This window comes from Montipora capricornis, chromosome 11, assembly GCF_036669925.1.
Source record: "Montipora capricornis isolate CH-2021 chromosome 11, ASM3666992v2, whole genome shotgun sequence".
Classification (NCBI taxonomy): Eukaryota; Metazoa; Cnidaria; class Anthozoa; order Scleractinia; family Acroporidae; genus Montipora; species Montipora capricornis.
The window spans coordinates 18,841,483-18,851,482 of NC_090893.1; the positions used below are offsets into that span (position 1 = coordinate 18,841,483).

General features: G+C 37.5%; 2 protein-coding genes across 2 annotated transcripts in view; one reads left to right on the forward strand and one right to left on the reverse strand.

The window, feature by feature from the left end:
- The window catches only part of LOC138024398 (uncharacterized), a 532,828-nt gene that overhangs the window by 8,966 nt on the left and 513,862 nt on the right, over positions 1-10,000 (reverse strand). The window lies entirely within an intron of this gene.
- LOC138024375 (tetratricopeptide repeat protein 28-like) overlaps positions 1-10,000 on the forward strand; it is a 103,131-nt gene that overhangs the window by 2,955 nt on the left and 90,176 nt on the right. The window contains exons 2-6 of the mRNA XM_068871569.1: positions 3,103-3,157; positions 4,123-4,228; positions 5,632-5,705; positions 6,166-6,223; positions 7,605-7,656. The gene's annotated coding sequence lies outside the window, so the exon portion shown is untranslated. The remainder of the gene's footprint in view (positions 1-3,102; positions 3,158-4,122; positions 4,229-5,631; positions 5,706-6,165; positions 6,224-7,604; positions 7,657-10,000) is intronic.

Below are 10,000 nucleotides of genomic sequence, written 5' to 3' on the forward strand. Positions count from 1 at the left end.
AATTTGCCAAATTATAATTTTTCTGTATCTGTGTAAACATGGATCCAGAAGAGCATGCCGGAAACAGTGCCGAAAAAAGAATAAGGAAACCTAATTTTACTACCAGAGAGTTGACAATAATTACAGAAAACGTGGAGGGAAATAAAGGCATCTTGCAAAGCATGTTTACCGACAATGTTACCAATAAAACCAAAACTGAAACATGAAAAGCCATTACAGAGAAGGTTAATGCCGTTGGTGTAACCAGCAGAACCATCTACGAAGTAAAACAGAAATGGAAAGGGCTTTTCAGCATAGCCAAGAAGGAGTTTAGCCAACAAAAAAAGGAAGACGGGCGGTGGACCGGCACCAGGCGAGCCCTCCCATACGAGTAAAATGATTGTCGAAGTTTATGATAACACGCCCGGTTTTTCGGGAATAACAGAAGGTTTTGAGTCCGGTGAGTACCGCTGTTACCGATTACCTCTAGGAAACTTCCAGATGCGAAGAAACGTAAGGCTACAAGAACTTGAACAAGTGGCGAAAGTGCGTGATTACGACCGGTGTTTCTCGCTAGATCTTCGGACAACAAATCGGCAAGGTAATTTATGGAGTCTCAACCAAAACGGAATCTCGACTTGACGTCGTTGTCGCTTAAGTAGTCATCCAGACGTGCATTAAAAAGCCTCAGCAACAAACAGCAACATGTCGGCCATCTTGTTTTTGCAGATTTATCCATGGAATAGCGATTTATTACCACCTCGCAAGGTGGAATAAATTTATCCCAGATATATTCCTGAATAGCGCTATTCCTTCTTTCAGGAACAGAATTTATTCCGGGGATAAAGTTATCCCTGGAATAAGGCACAATTATTCCAGGAATAGAGTTATTCCTCCTTTCAGGAACCGGCCCCTGATTTTTCAGGCTTCTCTACCGACTCTACGCAAAAGCTAAAATTGCGTTGACTTCATAACTGCGAAGATCGCAGCTTGACTTGATTTCATATCCGCACTTCAATATAATATCATTCTTTTCATATATCATTTCATTCGTTAATTACTTTTTTCTTGCTTCCTGTTGGTTTCTCGGAACTTTGGATTAAAGCTAACAACTCTGTCAGTATTTAGTATCTGAATTGAAATGAATTAAGTTATCACAGTCATTCAGTTGTGCCTGACGTGGGCACGCAAACAATTCACCAGTATTTCTTATACCTCTTTAACTTATTTGAAGTGGGATTTATTCTTCCTGCTCAAATCGTTGTAAAGGGGAACTTTGCAAGCCAATAGGACTGAATACTTAGCTTGCTGCAAGGGTGTAATAAATTATTTGTTTGTGGTATAATCGACCTATGCTGCCCGTTATTTTTTTCCTTGTACACCGAGAAAGCAAGTCAGAAAATGATGATGCATTTATCTTGGATCTTTTATGAATAGAGAAGGTTTTAGTTTTCTTAGCCGGTGCTGAGATTCAAAATGGAGGGAGTTATAAAGCAAATGATAATTAAAAATTCGTGACGAAAAATATGTGTGGAGCATACAAAATTAAAGTTTCAAACGACAAAGAAAAACTGTTAGGCTAAACAGTTTTGAAAAACACAAATTCCATACATTATAATCTTCTTCAGGTTTGCCCTTGCTCTCCCCAAACGTTTGTTCAACGTTTTAAGTAGATTCAACGTATTTTTACGTTTCGCTTGATTTGGTTGCCCGTTCGTACTCGCCAAGTTTGGCTAATTATAAATAAATTTCGTAACACAGCCCCTTCGAAGCTAAGCGAGGTTAGAGTCTTATATTTTTTCGTATTTTTTTATATTTAATGTTTTATTCAAACCTTCCTTCAATGATATAAGTAGTTGTATATTTTCACGCTTCCCTTGATTTGGTTGCCACTGAGTTCCCCGTCGCTAAATTTGCCTAATTATCATAAAAATAGTAAATTTCGTAACACAGCCTCTTCAAAGCTAAGCAAGGTTAGAGCCTTATATATTTTCGTTCCCATAACGACCTCAATCGCAAAGGAATAAGAAATCAGTAGTTCGGATTAATGGAACAATTAACTATTTGGGTAACAATCTCTTTATCTCTTTCCTAAATAGAACTGCTGCATTAATTTGCAATTTGATCGAAGTTGAAATGTTCCATTTGTTACTTCCCTTAAGAACTTTTCAGTTTTACGCTCCAGTATTACTCAGATAACATTGTGTTAAGAAAGTTAATAAATCACTTTTCCCATAAGACAACGTTTTACCAAGAGACTTGATAATGAATAATCACGTAAAATTGGAATTTCAGAGTCACGAAGCCCTTGCTTTACCTCCACGAAACTTTTGCTTTTAAAAAGCACCCGTTTGGACCAACACTCAGTGATAAGTCGCTCATTGCTCCTTATGGCCCCGTTGTCTCATTAATATATGACTAATGCGATGCAAACCTGCAGCTCCGATGACATGTCTCTTGGTTTTTTCTCTTTTAATGTAATTTAAAAGCCCTGAAAGTAACCAAGAATCAGCTCCCTCAAGATTTTAAAGTTAGGAATGGCGGACCATTGAATAAGAAAATTCCAGTTAAAATAAACAAGTGTCTTTTTGTAATCAAGGCTTTAAAACTTGGGTCACTTAGTGTTGAGTAAAGAGAACTTTTGAAATCCAAGAACAAGAAGACCTCTTTTTTTGGTCACAGGAGCACTTCAGTAGTATGAACAAGGAATTTTATGCGTAATGAACGATGAACGAGTTCTGATTCCTTTTCTCTTATTTTCTGTTGGTTTCTCTATACCGGCTTTATATCAAAGCATAGTTAATCTAGGGACTGGTCATGAAACCCTGAGAATTTCAAAAGGAGGAACAATACAGTCGCAATTAGATGTTGAACCGACCGCGACCCTGCACAATCTTTTGTTTTTGGTTCGCAAGTTAATTTCGAATAAATTAGTTGAAGCTGTTGATTGGTTATCCTGCCGAAAAAAGAGTGTTTTTGTCGGGTTTTGTGCAGGGTCAAGGCCAAAAAAGCAAACAAAAACAAGAAACAAAGAAACTTGTCGAGTTTCATAACTAGCCTACATCTATTAACTATGATCAAAGCAAGGAAGTATGACGGTATTTTTACGTTTATTTTGAGAAGCGGCCACCGTCATTCAGTTGTGAGTGAAGCACGAACGCAAGGAGAGTATTGCAAGGTATGTGAATATTCTAGCCCACTGTGTATTATATATATAGTTAATTGTTTGTTTGTTGTGTGATAAACTATCCTAACTTCCATTCTTTGCTTATACATCGAGAAAATTAGTTAATTAAGTCTTTGATAGTAAGATGAAGTGGAGCAAGGAAGAAAGGAAGGAACTTTATTTAAGTGTCTAGTCGTTCTAGCGCTGGAGCACTAATTGGGGACACTGTAAACTGAAATTAGCAATCAACGCAATTCATGTCAAATGTTGATTTTTGAGGAGAGGGGAAACCGGAGCAGTACCCGGAGTAAAACGTCTCCGTACAGAGAAGAGAACCAACAGACTCAACTCACAAATGACGCTGAGTTTGGAATCGAACGCTTTCCGAAAGGACGCTTCAATCTTTGCACAGAACTGACTGGCCTGACCAGGCATTTCGAAGGACTAAGTCAATAACCCCATCTAATTAATACACTTCGAAGATGATATATACTCCTCCAGAAGAATGCGAAGGATTGTCATGCAAGTGTTCCTTTAAATTGTTGCATTTTCTTTGAAGGCTGACTGGTCTGGCCAGCCAGTTCTGACAAAAGGAAAGCGTCCTAAGTTACAGTTTTCTTATCCGGTTAGATTAAAAATAGAGGGTTTGACAAAGCAAAAGATGAGTGCCTGAAAATGCATTAAAGAATTCTGATTCTGTTATGCTTCATCGGCTTTAAAGTCACACTCAAAGTGAAGCAAGACTAGCGCTTCACATATTTTCGTTCCCTTAACAACCTTACATCTCGCGAAACTAAGCCTCAGTCGTTTGGAGCAATGAAACAAATCAACTATTTGGATAACAGTCATTTGATCTCTATCCGTAAAGAACTGCCCCATTAATTTGCACAGTTTGATCGAGTATGAAATGATTTGGTGTTCTTTATGTTGTTTAAATGCCTCTCCTAATATCTTTGGAGTTGCTGCTCTGTTCATAGAGGACTATTTTATCGAGAGCCAATAACGTGGTAACCTGATCAATCACCGTTCGGGAGAGTCATTTCTTGGCCTCACATCAATCCTCATCCATCTGGAACGACAGAGGTAATTAAGTTGCCCGTTGTTTCTCAATATTGTCTAATAACAAGAACAAGTCATTTTATGCTTAATAAACCAGTTCTAATTACTTTTAAGTGAAGCGACGATGCTCGCAGTTATGAACGCAAGTTTAGCAATTGCGTATTCCGACGAGAAGCCTGAGAATTCAGGACTTCAATGGGGTTTGAACGCGTGACCTCGTTGAAGACCTGAATTTTCAGGCTTCCCTACTGATTGTACGCAATTGCTAAAATTGCGTTCTTAACTGTGAAGATCGTAGCTTGACTTGATTTCATATCCGCACTTCAATATAATATGATTCATTTCATATATCATTTCATTCGTTAATTACTTTTTTTCTTGCTTCCTGTTGCTATTTCGGAACTTTGGATTAAAGCTAACAACTCTGTCAGTATTCCTGCGGTATCTGAATTAAACTGAATTAAGTGTTCACGGTCATTCAGTTGTGACTGACGCGCGCACGCAAAAAAATTCACCAGTATTTCTTATACCTCTTTAACTATTTGTAGTGGGATTCATTCTTCCTGCTCAAATTGTTGTTAAGAGGAACGTTGCAAGGCAATTGGAATATTTAGCTTGCTTGTTTGTGGTTTGATCGACCAATGCTGCCCTCTATTTTTTCCTTGTACACCGAGAAAGCAAGTCAAAAATGATGTATCTTGAATTTTTTTTTTTTTTTAATGAATTGTGAATATAGTTTTCTTATCCGGTGCTGAGATTGAAAATGGAGAGAGTTATGAGCAAACGATGAGTAAGAATTCGTAACAAAAAACGTTTGTCGAGCATACAGAATTTAACTTTCAAACAACAAAGACAAAACTGTTTGGCTGCACAGTTTTCAAAAACCCAAATTTCAATGCATTATAATCTTCATCAGTTTTGCCCTTGCCCTGCCTCCTTGAATTTGTATTTGGTGTTTTATTCAAACTTTCCTTCAATGTTTTAAGTAGTTATATATTTTTACGTTTCCCTTGATTTAGTCCCCTCCAGAGTTCCCTGTCCCTAAATTTAACTAATTATAAATTTCGTAACACAGCCTTGCTTCTAAGCAAGGTTGGAGCCTTATATATTTTCGTTCCTATAACGACCTGAACCGCACAGGAATAAGCCACCAGTAGTTCGGAACAATGGAACAATTAACTATTTGGGTAACAATCATTTGATCTCTTTCCGTGTTGAACTGCTGAATTAATTTGCAATTTGATCGAAGTTGAAATGACTTCTTGCTCTTCCTGTTCCATTTGTTATTTCCCTCAAGAACTTTTCAGTTTTATGCTCCAGTATTACTCAGATAATTTGTGTTAAGAAAGTTAAAACACTTTTCCTACAAGATAATGTTTTACCAAGGGACCTGATAATGGAATAACCACGTAAAATTGAAATTTCAGACTCACGAAGCCATTCCTTCACCTCCACGAAACTTTTGCTGTTGAAAGGCACCCGTTTGGACCAACACTCAGTGGTAAGTCGCTCATTGCTCCTTATGGCCCCGTTGTCTCATTAATGTATGACTCATGCAAATCAAACCTGCAGCTCCGATTACATATCTCTTGGTTTTTTTTCTTTTGATGTAATTTAAAAGCCCTGAAAGTAACCAAGACTCATCTCCCTCAAGTTTTAAAAGCTAGGAATGGCGGACCATTGAATAAGAAAATTCCAGTTTAAATAAACAAGTGTCTTTTTGTAATCAAGGCTATAAAACTTGGGTCAATTAGTGTTAAGTAAACATAGTTTTGAAATCCAAGAACAAGAAGACTTCATTTTTTGGTCACAGTAGCGCTTCAATAGTATGAAAAAGGAACTTGATGCGTAATGAACGAGTTCTGATTCCTTTTCTCTTATTTTCTGTTGGTTTCTCTATACCGGCTTTATATCAAAGCAAGGAAGTATGACGGTATCGTTTTTACGTTTATTTTGAAAAGCGGTCACCGTCATTCATCAGCTGTGACAGAAGTACGGACGCAACGAGAGTATTGCAAGGTATTTGGATATTCTAGCCCACTGTATTATATATAGTTAATTATTTGTTTGTTGCGTGATAAACTATCCTGCCTTCTATTCTTTGCTTGTACATCGAGAAAATTAGTTAATTAAGTCTTTGATGGTAAGATGATGAAGTAGAGCAAGGAAGGAAGGAAGAAGGAAGGAAGGAAGGAAGGAACTTCGTTTAAGTGTCTAGTCGTTCTAGCCCTGGAGCACTAATTGGGGACACTGTAAACTGAAATTAACAATGAACGCAATTCAAGTCAAATGTTGATTTTTGAGGAGAGGGGAAACCGGAGCAGTACCCGGAGAAAAACCTCTCGGTGCAGAGAAGAGAACCAACAGACTCAACTCACAAATGACGCTGAGTTTGGAATCGAACGCTTTCCGAAAGGACGCTTCAATCTTTGCACAGAACTGACTGGCCTGACCAGGCATTTCGAAGGACTAAGTCAATAACCCCATCTAATTAATACCCTTCGAAGATGATATAAACTTCTCCAGAAGAATGTGAGGGATTATCATGCAAGTGTTGCTTTAAATTGTTGCATTTTCTTTGAAGGCTGACTGGTCTGGCCAGCCAGTTCTGACAAAAGGAAAGCATCCTAAGTTTCAGTTTTCTTATCCGGTTAGATTCAAAATCGAGGGTTTGACAAAGCAAAAGATGAGTGCCTGAGAATGCATTGAAGAATTCTGATTATTTTATGCCTCATCGGCTTTAAAGTCACACTCAAAGTGAAGAATGACTAGAGCTTCATATATTTGCGTTCCCTTTACAACCTTAAGCTTCGCAAGACTAAACCAGCAGTTCTTAGGAGCAATGGGACAATCAACTGTTTGGATGTTATGTTATGTTATGTTATGTTATGTTATGTTATGTTATGTTATATGGATTTAACAGGCATTTTATCTCGTTCCTTATTTCAGAACTGCCTCATTAATTTGAACAGTTTGATCGATTATGAAATGACTCAGTGTTCTTTATGTTTCATTTGTCGTTTAAATGCCTCCTAATAACTTTTGAGTTACTACGCTGCTCACATTTTCGTTATAGAGGACTATTTTATCGAGAGAGTCGGTGATGTCGTACCCACATCAATTATAATTGCAGAGTCATTTCTTGGCCACAAATCAATCCGCATCTATTAGGAACGACAGTGGTAATTAAGTTTCCCGTTGTTTCTCAACGCTGTCTAAAAACAAGAACAAGTTATTTTATGCTTAATAAATAGACCAGTTCTGATTACTTTTTACTTACTTCCTGTAGTTTTCTCTTTACTTTGAATGAATGAAACTGAATTAAGTGATCACGGTCATTCAGTTGTGAGTGACACCTGCACGCAAAAGATCCACCGCTTATCCCTTAACTTATTTGCAGTGGTGTTCATCACTATTCCTGCTCAACTGATTGTAAAGAGGAACATTGCAAGGTAATTAGTAATATTAGCTTGCTGCAACGGTGTAATAAATTATTTGTTTGTTGTTTGATCGACCTAAACTGCCCTCTATTATTTCCTTGTACATCGAGAAAGTAAGTAAATGCTGTATATCTTGAATTTTTTTCTGAATGAAGAGGGTTTTAGTTTTCTCATTGGCTGAGATTCAAAAAGGAGCTCGGGGGGGGGGGGGGGGGTTACGTACGAAGCAAATGATGAGTAAGAATGCATTCAAGAATTCAGGCAGTGTAGATGAAAATCGATTGGTAGAACTTAACCCAATTACTTAGAGTATCCCTTCTGATCCTCTTGTAATGCTTGACAAAGCTAATGAGTAAATGTGACTTGGTACATCGTCTGAGTTCGGTGCAAATGCTCTTTGAAGTGTGTAAAAACACAGTTTCAGTTAAGGACATGACATTGCGTGTCCGTGTATCCACTTACTTGACCATTTCTATACTTTAATTAATATTTAAACTACTTTTACTGCGTATCAGCATATCCACTTTAGAATATACTTAACAACATTTCAAGAGAATGGGTGGTATTTTCCACTACGACTATTCACTTCAGTATAAGATACTTAGAACACTACCAGGGGATGGGTGGTAATAATTTTACACCACGTGAACAGTTGCTGTACATGTATCTCTTAAGAGGTGCAGCTGTATTCCGCAGTTACGACGCTCTGTGTGCATTGTACGTGATGTGTGTGCCCGGCGTAAATGATTATTGTTAGGAGAGTCAAACCTTATAGAAGTATTTTATGCAGAGACTAATTTTGATAGGCAAGTGTAGTAACCACATCAAATCACCATTGCAGAGTTCTTTATCTTGATAAAACCACTGCTTGAGCTCACACAAAAGAGCATCCGTTTGGACCAAGAGTGGTAAGTTGCTTATCATTACTTAAAGCTTTATTGTATACAATGTTCATATATGACTCACGTGATGCAAACAAGCTCTGATTACGTATAACTCTTGCTATATGTTTTGTTTGTGGGTTACAGTGAAAAATATCACTGCCATTATTCATGTAAAAGACACCCTTTTTCCATACACGTGTGATCCATATATGATTCAATTTTCCCTGTTGGATGAACGAAGAATGAAAAGTAATAAGTGCTTAGGGTTTGAAGCTTAAATTGAGGCAAATCTACTAGTGTAGATTCTAGAAATCATTACGCATCCACTTACTGGCATATGAATAGCATGTATTCTTGTATTCCTCATTCTTCAAAGGATGCATCAAAGGATGCATGCAGCTATAAAAATACAATAGTGCACGTGTAGCACTATTGTTTTTTAATTGATGAGTCTAAAGCTTCCGAACTCGAAATGGTATCTCCTGGCATTATTGATTTGACATAACTCGACTGTATTTCATCCCATAAATAGCTGCTTTCAGCTGTTTAATTTGAGGGTTTGTAGGAGAAATAATGCACCTATCGATGTTAAGCTGCTGGGGGGGGGGGGGGGGGGAGAGGCCGGGCATAGGCGGGGGAATTGAACTCAGATCAGTTTTTCTGTTCAATTGGCGGCCTCAGGGAAGTCATCCTGTGTCAAAAAAGTGCAAATTCCTCACCCCAGGAGCATTATTGTTGGTCAAAAGAGTGCAAATTCTCCAAACCCATCTTCCTCCCAAAAATGCATAGGTAAAAAAGAACAGAAGAAATAGGGACAGAAATTATACATTTTATTTTTTAAAAGGTAACAAAGCAATGACTTCAAAATGTAACATCTGCTATAATGGAAGATTGTCATGTAAATCCATAGTTCATCTGGAAAGTATATTAAAATTTTGAGGACTGTCTCAACTGATACTACTAAACAAGACAGTACGACAGGGAAATTCTGTTATCTTTTCATGAACTGTTATGCTACTTTTGTTTACTTGAATTGCCATCCTTTTATTGCTCATTGCCATTATTTATATTTCATCACTAAGACAACAACAAATATTACAGCTCTCGCCGTACTGAACAAGAACTTAGATCTTAAATTTAATTAAATACATTTATTATGCTTATGAATTCAATCAAGCATACACAACTTGAACGAAGAAAACTCGTGAATATTCAAATGTATGCAAAAAATATGCACCAGAACACAACGAAAACAAAAGATTTTCTATTGGATTACATCTTACATCTCAACCTTGTTAAAAAGATTCGATGAATTTGGCTTACAATATATAGAGCAGATTCACTCACCACGCAGAGAATCGGTTTGCTCCTAGTGATTTTTGGGTAATTCCAAAATAACGGTACTATTTTTCAGTCTTTCTCGGTCATTCAAGATGGAGGTCAGCCAAGATGGCGTCAGTGGACCCCTCTCT